Source organism: Vigna umbellata, chromosome 1, assembly GCF_029865625.1.
Source record: "Vigna umbellata cultivar VRB3 chromosome 1, Vumbellata_1.0, whole genome shotgun sequence".
Classification (NCBI taxonomy): Eukaryota; Viridiplantae; Streptophyta; class Magnoliopsida; order Fabales; family Fabaceae; genus Vigna; species Vigna umbellata.
The window spans coordinates 50,420,133-50,436,260 of NC_142165.1; the positions used below are offsets into that span (position 1 = coordinate 50,420,133).

At 30.3% G+C, this 16,128-nt stretch overlaps 1 long non-coding RNA gene across 2 annotated transcripts; it reads right to left on the reverse strand.

Moving 5' to 3' along the window:
- Nucleotides 1-692: 692 nt before the first annotated feature.
- On the reverse strand, nt 693-6,122 carry LOC124847721 (uncharacterized). Of its 2 annotated transcripts, none has more exons than XR_007029644.2 (4): nt 5,758-6,122; nt 5,576-5,684; nt 3,140-5,489; nt 693-1,411 (listed from the first exon to the last, which is right to left on the reverse strand). It is a non-coding gene; the product is annotated as an uncharacterized LOC124847721 (long non-coding RNA). The 2 variants fall into 2 exon arrangements; XR_015783310.1 differs by lacking the exon at nt 693-1,411 and having other exon boundaries at nt 2,808-3,309; nt 4,730-5,489; nt 5,758-6,110.
- Between the last annotated feature and the right edge of the window lie 10,006 nt (nt 6,123-16,128).

Genomic DNA, 16,128 nt, shown 5'->3' on the forward strand with positions numbered 1-16,128 from the left:
AAAAAAATAAGTGTGAAATGGAAATTCTCGGACCAATGCAGCAAGGAGGGAAGGAGTGTGTGATTTTGCATGGGAATGATTACGTAACTTTGGAGACTGAATTGGTGTTTATAAAGTGAGGAAATGTAAATGAAAGAAGAAAGAGATGAAGAAATGTGTAGGGTGTGTGAACGTGAGAGAACCAGAGAGAGAATCTCACAAAAGAAAAAGAAAGTGTGTAGTGTTGGAGAGAATCAGATGAGAGAGAAAAAACATATCTAACGGAAGGAACAATGCAAAATTTATTAAACGAAAACTAATTTGACACATTTTAAAAAAAAACCTAATTGAGAAAAATAAGCAAATTTAGGGAAAAAAAAAGACTATTAAGCCTACTTTTTAATATTTTTTAATGAGTTCTACTAACCGGTGTTCTAAGGACACTATTTAAAGTGTAACTAAACAATTAATTTAACTTATGTTGAAATCTGAAATAATTAACTTTATTAGTTAAAATTGATTATATAACATTTATGTTAAAATTTGGAATAATTAATTTTACTAATTAAAATAGTATAAATTCATATAACTGATCTTCTAAAAATAAAAATATATTCTTTTTTTTTTCTGTTATGCTTACAATTATTCTCTAAACACAAAATAAGAATGATCTTCTAAATGTTATTTAGATTATAAAAATGTTTATAAGTGTTATACAATTGTAATTGATAATTTATTTGAAGCACACGTAAAAATTAGGTTAAACCCCTTCTGATGAGGTTGCTCCAACAAGGGTGATGAATGGAATGCAGCGGAAGATGGAAACCAGATTGGGGCAGTGGAGATGCAGAGGTGAAATCAATGGTGTAGAGGATGGTTGAAGAGTTGTTTGGTGTGGGTGGAAGCTAGCTTAGGCGGCCTTCCACTGAAAGGAAGCTAGATGGAGAAGGAAAGCTCATAGAAGTGACTTTTGGACAAAGTATAGGGTATTGGAAATGCATCAGCAGAGTAAAACTCAATATTCTTCAAAAGTGACTTCGTACAAGATGATGGGTGTGCTTTTATAGCACTTTCAACTACCCATTCAGTGCTTCTAGGTTGAGCTTATAATCAGTCGTGTATAATGGATCACAAGCCATGTGTCCTTGTGTGCAACTCATGCTGAAATATAATTAAGCACCTAATACACATGCTACAAAGTGAAGATGGGCTAAGCACTCTTAGGGCTTGCGTTGGGCGCACCTTCATGGACTGCAATTATGCTTTCCTTGGCTAGCTTCTATTATTTGGGCCTTGATTATTTGATGGGCTTGGGCCCAAGTCATCATCCCCTCCCCCTTGGAAAGGATTTGTCCTTAAATCTGATGGTTTGTCTTTGTGAGGACTTATTTTTGTTGGCTTCACAAGAGTCCCTCCTGGATCAAATATCAATCTGCAATAATCATCAAACATATCTCTAATTAGTTTTATTTGACCCGATAAGATGCATATAAGAATATGTTTAGAAGAAGATTTTCTTATGTTAAAATTTTTAATTTTAATACAACAAAGAAACCTTTGTTCAATTGAAATTTTATTTTTGTTTTGAGTTAGTGGTAACCAGAAAGGTAACCATAACTCAAGTTTTGATTTGCCACGTGTTGAAAGTTGTAACATTTTTAAAGGTGAAATGGCAAATTCTTTAAAAGAAAAGTGAAATTTTTGAAACTCAAAAATAAATGGAGAAAAGTGAAAGGATAGAAAACCTCCCCTTAATAGTCTAGGTTTTATTGAGAGTGTAGGAGGAGAGTTGTTCGTAGTTGCTCTTTTTCCTTTTCTTCCATTTCTTTTCTTTCAATTTCTTCCTTTTCTTTCTTTTCTTTTTCTTCTCTTTTCTCCTCTTCTCGTCTCTCTCGCTCTCTTCTTTCTTCTTCTCTTATCTCTTGCTCTCTTGCTCTCTTCTTTCTTCTTCTCTTCTTCTCTCTTCATCTTCTCTTCTTTCAAGCTTTTCTCTTTCTCTCTTTTCTCTTCTTCTCTCTTCTTTTCTTCTCTATTTTCTTCTCTCCATCCTTTCTATTTTTTCTTGTATTCCCTATGTTCTCTCTCAGTTCTTCGTGTACTTCCCTCATTCAAGAATGTCATAAGTTTTTCTCTAAACTCTCTTTCCATATGATGAAACTTGTCTATATTTTTAAGAAATGATTTTCCCTCTTGAATGCTCTCTCTCATTAGCTTTAGGTTTTGTTTAAATGATAAAGGCACAAACATTCTTCTCATGCAAGCTCTTAATTCATACCAATCATGAATGGAGGATTTTCTACCTTGTCTAACACTAATTTGCCTTTGATCGCACCACTCTCTTGCATACCCTTCATACTTAGAAATGTATAACCTAGGAACACAATTTTCATTTGTTTTAGAAAAAGCATAGGATTTACAAGGATCATTAATTTTAGCCAAAACTGGATGTATTTCATTAATTTTCTTTTCCCAAGCTATGTAGGTTAATGCACTTGTGTCTCTACCAAAAAATGGAAGTTCCCTATTAGCTTGACCATATATATCACACTCAATCTTATCTAATTCCCAAAAGGTACAATATTTCATGGTTCTTTCAAGTGTTTCAATCATTTCTTTGAAAGTATGTGGTTTGTCAAAACTAAAATTACAACTCCTATAAGACCTATAACTTGACATCATTTGTTCTTAAAAGTTTTTTTAATCTAAAGGGTTATAAGCTTCACCTAGACAAGTTCCAAGTAAGAGAGGTGAACCACAAGGGTTGCTTAAGTACCAAGTCTTACCTTGCCAGAGATGTCTTAGACTAACTAATTACCCTTTAAACTAAATTCACCTTTAAAATCAATGGATAAGATTCAAACAAAATACAAACAATCAAAACTAGACTCCTAATATTCGGACTCTAATGTGACCAGGCTTAGATTTTAATCTTTTATAGCCTAGGTCAACCCTAAACACGCAAAACAAAATTAAGCACAAACAAGAAAAGGTTTGCCAAGAGTTGAAAGAGCACCAAGAACTCTTCCAAAACACTTGGAGTTTGAATGACCAATTACAAGTGCTTTACAAATCAAATGAATTGGAACAACAAAGAAATGGAACATAAATGATGTGTGGAAGCTTTGGCTTCTCTCAAGGGAAGTGAATTTGGTTGACTCACACTAATCTCACAGTTGACAAGAAATGCACTCTGCTGTTACAACAATCAGAGACTTGTGCAGACCCAAGGACGTGAACTGCTGCACCAGAAATCAACTCCAAAGTTGATCTTTCCTTGCTCCACTCCACTTCCTAGGATGCTACCAGTGTTGGAGGACTGCCTGGATAATTCTGCACCAAAAATAGAGCTCAAAAGAACCACCTTCAAGTGATTAAAACGTAAGAAAATCCAACCCTGCTGCTGCCAGAAACTACTAAACCAAAATGCACAACTGAACTTTCATCAAACAGTTGATGTGCAAAATTTTCAAACAAATCAAATCAAACAATTAAGTGGTTTTCAATGAAAGGTGGCACTCAATATGAACTTAGGAGAGACTCTAGAGTGGAGTTAAAAGCAAGAAACAATTACAAGTTGTAGAGATGGCTAATTCGAACTCAATTTTAAAATAGGCAAAACTGTTTGAAGAAATGCCTAAGAGAGCTTCTGTAAAATGTGCATCACATTTGAAAAAAATTTTATTGGCATTGGTTCACACAACTTTTTAAAATGCAGTCTATTGTGAATTTTGACTTGTGCACTTCTTTTTAATCAAATGAACCAAGCTTTTGCTACCAATTGAAGATGTAATTTGATGCAATAATCACAGCAAGCAAAGATTCACAAATTTCTGCAACTCATATCAGAAAAAGTGTTGGAAAATTGGTGGTTTGAATGGCCATTTTGCACAAACAAGTTTGGATACTTAATTTTATGATTTGAGCAACTTTATTTTACCAAATATGACTTGTATAAGCTGCCAGCAGAGGCTAACTATTTGCAAATCAAAATTTCACTCTATGAGTTGCTCTTAACATCCAAAATTGGTTCAATTCACCAACCAAATTTCAACAGAAGATTCAAATGGAACTGGAAACAAGTCTTATGACTCCAGAACAACAATTTAAATTTGAACAAGACTCTAGGAATGATTTTAAAGATGTCCAGCAGAGAGTTATAAACTGGACAGATTAAAAAATGTAGAAACTCAAACAAAGAAGGGTGTAGTTTGGTCAAGCTGCTTAGGCACTGAATTTTGGATTCTGCGGGATGGTAAAACCAATTGCTATTGTCTTGGACAATGTACTGTTCATTTGGTATGCACTCATCATACTTTGCAGCAACTCAAATATATCCAGATTTCAATTTTACACGTGTAGATTCAAACAAATTGAAATCAGATTTGGTTACTGTGAAAATTGGTACTGCACTTGATGGAACCAGGTTGCACTTGAGCTCTTTGGATCCTTGCTCTTATAATGTGCAGCTATCGAATAACCATTCAAGTAACACAAATTTATCCAAGCACTAATTTACTTCAGAATTTGACAATTTGAATTAATTGGACATGACTAAACATGACAGATCAGATTTCCAAAATGAAAATACTCAAAACAAATGAATAAACCGATTAAAATGATGAAATTAAATTGAATAAAATTTGGAACAATTAAATGACTCGATTGAAAATCTATTGAAACCCAAAAATCAATGTAATAGTGCACTAAAGCAAAAAGCGTGTGATGCAGAACAAATCGGAGCTCTGAATACCACTTGATGAGGTTGCTCCTACAAGGGTGATGAATGGAATGCAGCGGAAGATGGAAACCAGATTGGGGCAGCAAGATGCAAAGGTGAAATCAATGGTGTAGAGGATGGTTGAAGAGCTGTTTGGTGTGGGTGGAAGCTAGCTTAGGCGGCCTTCCACTGAAAGGAAGCTAGATGGAGAAGGAAAGCTCATAGAAGTGACTTTTGGACAGAGTTTAGGGTGCTGAAAATGCATCAGCAGAGTAAAACTCAATATTCTTCAAAAGTGACTTCATACAAGATGATGGGTGTGCTTTTATAGCTTCTAGTATTTGGGCCTTGATTATTTGATGGGCTTGGACCCAAGTCATCACCTTCATAATATTTTATCGGTTTCCCCAATTTATTCCTTATAAGTGAAAAATTGACTCAATTAGATCCCTGCCGTTAAATTGGCTTAACGAGATTAAGTTAAGTTTGACGTGAAAAATGTTTGATTAAGAAATTAAAAAAAAAAGTCATCTTCCATTACAATGAAGCACCACCCAAAAATCATCTTCCCTATCCATCACCCAGAAATCTTCTTCCCTATGCATCAAGCCTTTGAAAAGAAATCCAAAAATCAATTCCAAATTACATTTGAATCGGGCCTCACAACAAACCTACATAGAAATACCAAATTTCACAACCTGAAGAGTCCTAGACGCTAAACGCAAGCCATACTCGGTCGCCTCTTCTTCCAATCTCATACTCTATATCTTCTTTAATAATCTTCTTCAATACCCTAGACAAAAAACTTTGATTATCGTTTAAAATGTTCGGATACAGAATAAAAATTAAAATGTGAAAAGGTTATCAAGATTGATTCACCTCGGCAGGAGAAAATTTCCTGCCATTGAAATAGCTGTAAAATTCATCGGCGGCGAATTGATCGACAAATTTTATCAACACGCTATAGCGATCTTCTGTGCCGTCGTTCCTGCATGAAACAAGAAAATGAATGGTTAGTTAGGGTTTACACGAAAGGGGGAGAAGGTGGAAATGAAGGGAACCTGATGAAGAAAAGGTTCTCGCAAAATGTTTCTTTTTCCCATAATTTTTTATGTGGGTTTCTATGGTGCCCTATTCTGTTTTTGATTTATTGGTGGATCGAATTGGTTCTCCCATCACTTGTGCTGAAAATCTAAGCTTTGACTGACTTCTGGGTTTCTGTGGATTAATTAGGGAGCTGTGAATTTGGGAATGTTTGATAAAATCTCCTTAAGTAGTTAACTTTCGCTATGTTATGGTTAGAGTTTTTTGTTAGTGATTTACTGGGTTGGTTAATGGAAAGATACACGCTTTCTATTTGGGTTTTGGGGGAAAATATGTGGAGATGTTGTCTAAAAGAGAGGGTGATTTGGATTTTTTATTTTATTTGTGTGGTTCTCGAAGATGAAGAATTTTCTTTGAGCATTAGTTGAATTAGGGTCTTTTAAGTTGACAGTGTTGTCTTTCCATAATTATTTTACTGGGATTTATGAACCAAAAATTCGTGAAAACCAAATTTCACAATGAACCTGAACATCGCTAGGTTGAAGATGGTGAAAGGTAAGGTTGAAGATGATAAATCTTAATTTGGGTTTCAATTCTCAGAATTTTTTATAATTATATATTCCACGTACAAAGGTATGAGAATGTCACGTTTCAAAACTGGCCACGTCAATGTCACACTTTATAAAAACTTAACTTCATTAAGTCAATTTAAAGATAGGAGCTCAACTGACTTAAATTTTAATTTTTTAGGACTAAATTGGATAATCCAATAAAATGGGATCTGAGAAAAATCCACATAAATAGGGGTTATAAAGGGTTTAACCTAAAAATTAAAAATAGTTAAATAATGAAATAATTTTAACTTGTATTATTTCTCTTATTTTTAATAGTTTGTCTTTCATTTTAAGGTTACTAAAAGTTAAAATATAATTAAATGTAAAAAAAAATATTAAATTAGAAAAGACAGAAAGGGTATTTTAGAAAATCACTGTCATTTTGAGTTTAGAAAACGGTTGTAAACATAAAAACAAAAAAATGTATTTTTGTTTATAGAAAATCTGTTATATAGATTTATATTATTTAAATTAGTAAAGTTAACTATTTCATATTTCAACATAAATATAATGAAATCAATTTTAATTAGTAAAATTAATTATTTCAGATTTCAACATAAATATAGTGAAATTAAGTATCATTAATCATACTTTAAACAATATTCTTAGGACATTGTTAGCATTCTCATTTTTCTATTGAACATGTTTTCTCAAAACTTATTATTAGACTTAAATTTTCATAAGATTAGGTTAATGAAAATTATTTATACCTCGTTTATATTTATTAAAATAGACATAATATGCAGTTTTAAAAAATATATTAAAATATAAATAATTTAATTATTTTTCTATTATTATTGAATTAAAAATAAAAAATCATAATTATAATTTAATCATTAGATCGATAAAATTCACACACATATATATTAATAATAATAATAATAATAATAATAATAATAATAATAATAATAATAATATCCATAGCATATGCGTTCCTGATAATAAACTGATTTGGGTAAGATATGTATCGGAGAAGGGACAAAAACATAGATACAATTCACATTGCCAACATTATTTTGTTTATAGAGTTAGTCTCATTTTACAGCTAATATTTTCTCTGTCACTTCAGATTCGTAAGATATTTGAAGATGGACTCAAAAAAATAGTAAACTTCCTGTGTTTAGTCCATTCAAATTAGAAAACTAGTTCACAATACAATCTATCTAAAACATAGGTAAAAAAAAAGAAAAAAAAATTAAAGAATCAATTTACAAGGTTATTTTTATTTATTTTTTTTAAATGAAAAAATAATCTGAAATATCTGTCGTTTTTATTTTTATTTTAAATTGAATTTGATTATAATTATCAACAAATATTATCGTGTATAGTTGAAAGTTAGACTAAGTATTCTCATATATTTTGATTTTTTATGTTTGTTGAATGTCAAAACTGAAAATAAGTGTTATTTTAATTTTGTATTTATATAATAATTACTATTATTTCATTAATATCAATTCAATAACAATTGAGCTGCATTTAACTTGTTAAATTTTAAAGTAATGTATACCATGTATTTACACTCTCATTATGAATGATATAAGCGTGCTATGCTAAAAAGAAGCATTATCATGAATTCAATAAAACCTTAAACGTCAAGTACTAATAACATTGTTTATTTACGTAAGAATATAGAAAATAGAGTATTAGAGTATATTTTTATATTAAAATAATGTGAATACTTTATTATAAAATAATTTTATAATATAAATAGAATTTCTTAAACTCGTCTTGTTACTTAAATCACACTCTATCTTTTTATAACTCTTTCTCTTTGTTTTCTCTCACTTCTTTCTAAGATTTCTTACTCTTACGTCATTTATTTGACGATCAAGAGGTGTCTAGGCAATCCTTATGACAAGGACTACATATCTAACCAATCAATTTGTTGTTTAAAGCAAATAAGTTTTCATCCATTTTCTTGATCTTTGATCATGCAAAGAGAAACTGCTTTGCATGTATCAATTTATCTTCTTTATTGGTTCTTGGTTGATTTAGAGTTCTAAGGACTCTGTCCATTTCAAAATTGGTGTTTCGTAGGTTCGTTTAGAAATCTCTTACATTGCAAGCAATTGGTGGAGTGTTTTGAGAAGTTGGGGTAGTTGGTTTAGAGGTAAGGGAAGCTAGAGTTTTCTTTAATTGATGTTTATGGTGTAAGTTTGATGTTGTATATGAATATTAAATTGTTTAGGTGAAAATTATGCAATGTGCTAGTTGTAACCAAATTAATTGAGTGTTTTTGTGTATGTGGTGATGAAATGTTGTTGAAGAGTGTATGGGATGATGATTTGACTGGAAATTGAATGTTAAGGTATTAAAAGTCTATTTGGATTGTGTGTTGTGAAATTTAGAGAATAAAGAGCTGAAAACTTAAGGATGTTGATAGTGTTTTGAAGGAAACATGAGATCTTAGGTAGTGAAATTGTGAGAGAGGGATATTAAACTAGTTTGATGTAGTTGGGGTTTGTTATGAGATGTTTTGTGACTTGTTCAAACATTTAAAATGGAAGAAATATGAGATATGAGTGTGTGGTGGTGGATATGTATATTTTACCTTAGTTTAAAACTAGTTTTTGGGAGTGTCCAGTGAAAACTTGAATTATGGATTTTGTGCTCAAATGGTCAGTTTGGGGAGTGTTAATAAGTTATATGGGACTTGTTAGAGTCCCTAAGTTGTTTGAAATTGTGCCATAACTGGTGGAATTCAATTTGAGTCTCTAAAGTGAGGTTTTGATAAAATTTAGTGTAAAAGCTAGTGATCTTTGAGTTTAAAATGTGTTTAGGTTGGTTTAGATGTGTTTATTTAGTTACATTTGATTCTAGAATACAATCAAGGAGTCTTGGAAGTTGGGAAAGATTTATAGAATAGATCAATATTGGGTAAGGGTGCAAATTATGCAGTTTTGATGATGTAAAATTATGCAATCTCGCTTAGCGAGTTGGGTCGCTGAGCGAGAGATGAAGGGGTCTGGACCACTATCTCCGTATTCGCACAGCGAGTTGGGTCGTTGAGCGAGAGGTTAGGGAGTTTGGACCACTATCTTTGTATTCGCACAATGAGTTGGGTCGCTAAGCGAGAGCTGAATGGGTCTGGACCACTGTCTCTGTATTCACATAGAAAGTTGGGTTGCTGAGTGAGAGGTGAAGGGGTTTGAACCACTGTCTTTGTATTCGTACAACGAGTGGGGTCGTTGAGCAAGAGGACTCTTTGGTCGCCAAACGAGCTTGGTCGTTGAGCGACTAGTTCAGGATTTGTTTGTATTTTATATTTAGTATAAGTCTCTGATAATCCTGGGTATGTTTGATTCTTTGAATGGTTTAAAAGTTCCTCTGTTATTATATATCTTGTAATATTATTGGATTGGAATGAAAGTATGTTAAGAATGAATGCAGGGAGCCCAGTCTTTGGGGTTATCCTGAAACTCTAATGGTCTTTCATTCTCAAGTAGAGAATATTGATACATGTCGTGAAGAGTAGCTGGAGGTCTTAGTCTTGGGTGTTTCCAATATGATCAAAGGCGTGGAACAAACTAACCTTGTTAGTGTGGTAGGGTGAAACCCACTGGCAATGACTTTGCAAAGCAGTAAAGGCCACCACAAGTGCACAACCCGCCATAGCTCAAAAATCATTCTAAATCCGAAAAATCTAGTCTAAGTCTTAACATGTTTAGGATGTTTGAAGTTTATTGCTATATGTGAATGAATTAAGGTGTTAAATGTATTATAACATTGTATGAATCTTTTTATATCTAGCTTACCCTTTTGTTTGTGCTTGTGTTTGTATGTGGTTGTGTTCTTTTCTTGGCTATGATAATCCTGTGGTGTGAGCAGAGGGAGATGAGGTTTCATTGGAGCAAACACTTGATGGAGGAGACATTGTCGTTTAGTTTTCTTTAGATTAGTATTGTAATCAGTTTTGTATAGCTCGTTTGTATACAAAGTTTAAAATTTATAGTTGTTTTTTAATAATTGTAAGTTTTTACTTTATATTCCAGTTAACAATGGTTCTATCTTATTAAATCTGTGATGACTATTATATAGTTAAATGCATTATTTTGGGATGTTTATAGTGTAAAATATTTTTTTCAAATAACTAAACTATTTGTAACATCTTAAAAAATCTAATATACATAATAATTTAAAATCATAATTACTCACTAAGATAACTTAAAACAAATTAAAGTAATTTCCTTACATTTACAATATAATAATAATAATAATAGTTAACGATAAATCAAGATTCTTTTCTTATTTTTACTTTAACAAGTAATAACATAAAATCTTTTATCAATTTTTCACCTCTGATATTTTAACCTATATGTAACTTGTAACATCCCATTCACATAATACAAATAATATAGAGGAATTGTAACATAACTCATAATATAGAACAGTTCGTAGTATGAGTAATAAAAAGTTGTATTATAGTCATCTAATATAACCATAAATTAAAACTTTATATACAAGTCATCTAAAGAAAAACTATATACTTTGCAACTAATATAAAGAAAACTAAGCATTTGTTAATCCTCCCTTCAAAGTTTGCTTAACAAAAACATCATTAACCTCTGCTCACATCCACTGGATGATCATAGCCAATGCACAAATAAACAATTATAAAGTTTGAACACAAGAAAAAACAAACAAGGTAAGATAATGATACAAAACCAAACATAGCATACTAATATTTCATATATTATGTTACACATCAAAGTAATTCACACATCTTAATCATGCAATTAACCTAGACTTGAATTACATGGATAGATGTATTGATGTCAGATTATGACAAGTTTTGCACTTGTAATTGTGAAACAACTGCCTCCAAGCTACCACACAAGATTAATCTGTCTATCACCACCTATGGATAAAGAACATCAAACCATAGACTAGGATCTCCTGCTACTCCTCACTACATAATCTCCTTCTCTATATGAGATGACGTGATTATTGTAGCGTCATGATAACTTCCAAGATTGAGTCCTTACATCAATACATCACTTACTTGAAACCACCACTAAGAATTTCACCTTAGAAATTATTTTCCAAACAAAATCATCAATGAAATCATCATAGATTATACTAAACACACATTAAATCATTAATGAAATCATCATTCGTAGAAACAAAAGGGAAAGAACTCAAAAATCATCAAAGGAACATGGCGCTTAGCGCTAGACAACCACCGCTCAGCATCAAAGCCACTGGAAGGTGGTGCTCAGCACCTAGAAAGGTGCGCTCAAAGCTGGAGTCACTAGAAAGTGCGCTCAGGTGCCTAGAAAGGGGTGTTCAAAACCATATCATTTTAACACAATCAACACCATTCATTAGTTTCATAAACTATCAAATATCCTTTCATACTCAATAAATCAATTATAAGATAACATTAGCTTTCCTTACCTTAAAGGATGGTACCAAGTTCTACACGGTACACTATCCTTGTTTCGAGCTCAAGGAACTCTAGAAACCCCTACAAATTACCAAATTGTGATTGGAGTGAGTAATTAGAGAACATGTGAAGGGGTTCCTAAGTATGATCATAAATAGAGAACAAAAAGGAAAATAAGTAGAAACTTACTTGTTCTAAATCAAAAACTGATCGGATAAGAATGGAGATTACTCAACTGTGATCTTCTAGGCACTTCTTGATCGTCAAACAAATGATCGAGAAATTAGATTTCTTAGAGAAAAGGTAGAAAAACTCAAGAAACGAGTTTTTAGAAAAATAGTTTATGTTTTAGATAATAAGACGAGTTTAAGAAATTATATTTATATTATTAAATTATTTTAACTTTAAAATATGCAGCCTCGTTATTTTAAAACAATAATAAATTCTAATACTCTATTTTTTAAATTTTCACATAACTTAAATATTAATAAAATGTTAACATCTTATTTCTAAAATTACTTAATCAAGTGGTCAATTGTTAAAAAGAATGTAATTATTTTTCACATTAATCCAATTCATTTAAATATAATAAATTCACAACATAACTATCACTAGGATTATCAAATCAAAGTAAGGTTCTGGCAAGATAGTTGGACACAATTGCAATGCATAGGGGTTGATACTGAGTTTTTTTTTCTCTTCTGGAAAGTGAAGCCCTACTAGCGGCACAACACTTGGCATGGAAGAAAGAGAAGAATGGAAAATGGAATAGATAATGACTTTTCTTTCAAGCTTTTGTAGTGAAAAATAAAACCCTTCTACCATTATGATTATGTACAACAAATAACATAATACGTTTGTAAATTAAATTACACGTACAATGGATCCCACTCGAAAAATCTTAATCCTTGCACTACTGATCGTTAGATTGCATCATAAATTAGTTATTTCAAATACCTAAAATAACTAGGATATGATTTTCTCAATATTATCGAAGAGTGATGTCAAAAAATATGTGTATTCTGTAATAAAAACCCGTAACAGAATTTTATACTTTAAAAAGAATAATATTTTAAATGTATAGTGGTTATCTAATAATATTAATCGAGGAACTTGGTTTAAAATAAAATGTATCCAGGAGCAAAAATATTTGGTAATTGGCAGATCTTGCACATATAATATTAGCGAATCTAATATTTCATTGATTGCACAATTTTATTTGATTTCACTTTTTCTTGCGTAAAGGAAGAAGGAAAGTGGAAAAGAAAAAAAGTAACAATGAACAACGAGTTCGAATTCTGTGACCAGATTAGATAAAGAACATGAAACTTTTCCGTTATTTTAATGAAAATCTATGACTATGATGTTTTGCTCCGATAACTTTATGTGGTGATTGACTTTAAAATAATTCCCAGGAAAAAGCTTATCTTTTATCGATAAAGAAAGTTAATTGATGCTTCCTAATCTTCATTATAAAAACAGAGTAATGAGTTGGAAATGGGATCACTTTCCAAATAAATATTATGAAAACCCCTTTAGTTAGAAAAAAGGCATATAAAAGTCTCTTAAGATAGAAAACGTTGTTGGCGTACTAAATTTTATTCAATATTTTTAAATTAATTACACACTTGTATAGTGTGTAGAAATTCTTGAAGAATATTTTGTTAGATTTTCTATTATTAAGGAATTAATTAAAAAATTTATTGGCAAAGTATTCTTTTTTAATAAAGAAATACATTAAAACTCTATTGGTAGCTAAAAAGTTGGCTTTTTTTTTTGTGAAAAGTGCTACCAAATGGCATTAAAGGATGTGACTTTAAGAAGCAATATATCTAAATGCAGATAGAAAAAATTGCACGATGTGTAATAAAATATGATTGGTGAGTGAACTACGATATCCTTTTAAAAGACACTAAAAGTGAAGCCTAGATCATTCCGACTCACGTGTAGAATATATGTATCCCTATGCTTTTCTAACACTTTCAAGGAAGTGGAGTTTCTTAAATTAATTTCCTTCCTTTTATGCAATTTTCTTTTACATTAATTTCCTTTCAGACAAATATTTTATATATAAACTTAAATTTCAAATTATATGTTTTTTTTACTTTATGTATTTTACTTTATTTACTTCTGCTTATGTTTTAAAGAGACTAATTTGAATTTATATTTAGTATGTCATACTTATGTTTTAAATGAACTAATTTCAAAATAAATTTATGTTTTTAACTTTTATATTTTATGATAAAACATGAAAAATAATTATTGATATTCTTATATTAAAAGTTTTAATAATTTTATTTTACAGAAAAATTTATATATTTTATTATAACATATATTGTTTGAACAATAAATTTAGAAAAGAATTGAAAATTTAGAATTTTTTAAGAATGGTTTATTTTTTAAAACTATAGAAATCTAAATTTTAACAAAAAGTTAAGAATTTACAATTTTTTATATTTTTAAATTTATGTTTTTTTATTCATAATTTTTTCCTTTCAAATTTTGGTTAGAACATTGTTAATTTTATTATAGGCATAGATATTGTTGGAATTAATTTTTTTATTCTATTTTTTTTAGTGGTGATAGAAGTTATTTTTTATTTAAATTATTAATATTATTTATTGTCATTGTTGTAGGTCAATGTTATTTATTTGTTCTCAGATATTGGATAAGGTTTTCTCAACCAATATTGAGGAAGTTGTTTTTTGACAAGTACTATTTATATGATTCATATTTATTGTGATTATTATTTTTTTGTTTGTGGATATTTATAGTGATAATTCTTTTTATCTTTCACACTAACATTATTCTTGTCAATGTTAGGACCTTTTTTTCTTATGATGAATAAGAAAATTTCCAACAAACATTAACTATCAATTATTTTGTCAATGTCGTCAATTGGGAAAATTTTTCCATTGACAACAATCAAAAAGATTGTAAAAGAATCCTTCAACTGCACGTAATAAAAAATAATATTGATTAATGTTAACCTAAATAATTGTAGTTGATATAAACTGAAAATGATTTTGGATAAAATAAATTAAGAGAAAGTTATGTTAACATTTTTTTTACTAATATTAAACATAATTTCTTTTAGTTAAGATAAACTAGGTTTAATTTTTAATTGATATAGGTCGTGGTTATTTTTTTCATTTTATATTTTATTAAGTTTTCTTTTCATGTTTGCAAAGTTTTATTTTTTATGCATATTAGTAGTGTAATCTTTCTTCCAAAGTTGGTCATAAATTTTTTCTAATGTTGGTTGTGGAAATTTTCCGTCATCATCGTTGATCGTTAAGTAAGATTTGCCGATAAAAAAAATAATAACTAAAATTTGTGGATAAAAGGAAAAATAGTTGAGTAAGATGTTTTTAACAATGTTAGCAAGACAAAATTTTCAATGTATATTCATCCTAAAGTTGGAAAAGAACCTACCACAATTGTCAACAAAATAACATTGACTAAGGTAAGCTAAAATAATGATGGTCAATAACGAGAAATTCTTAGCTAACATTGGTCAAAAAGACTGTAAAAACAGTAATCTTGATTAATGTGAACTAAAACAACTGTGATCAATATTAATAAAAAATAATCTTACATTTATTCAATTGTTTAATTTAAGCCACTTATGGGTAATTACATTAAAGAAGACTTTATCTTTTTGTGTAAGAATATATATTATGACAATTCTTTGAATAGTGGCTTATTATTTAGTAATAAAATATTAAAAATGGATAAATTTAATTTTCTAAGGGACTGGTAATTAATAGAGACAAACACAAATTAACTTGAGTAATTAAGAAAAAAATTGAATCATTAATATGAAAACAATTGCGAGAGAGTACAGAAGACGATGCAATTTACATTTTGTGCTATGTATATGCCTCACACCACGATCAATAACTTATCTAAACAGTTGCCGAATCATACTCACAGCATAATCAATTACTTAATTATTCATTATCATAACCTACCAAACATCCTTATTCTCCAAACTTCAAAGCCAAGTTTCAAAGATCAATGAATTTAGACGTCCAAAACAAAAATAATCATATACAATATTCCTTGGCTTCTCCTCTGAACTTTTTATAAAGAAGCTATAAATAACACAGAATCCAGACCCTCTTTTGGCTAACATAATATTTTCGAGCTGGCTTACATTTGAAAATGGAATATAAGTATATATAATAAAATTTGATGACTTTTTCAATAGTTCTTTTGGTTCTCTTTGTTACGAGTACTTTTCCTCTTTACAAGATTTATAGTATAAAATGAACATCCCTTTTACACATAGCAAGAGATCTACCTGGATTGGGCCTGCACTGTATGTATACATTTTAGCAGTGCATGGTCATGACGTAGACTACTAACGTGTACAAAAAGTTCAT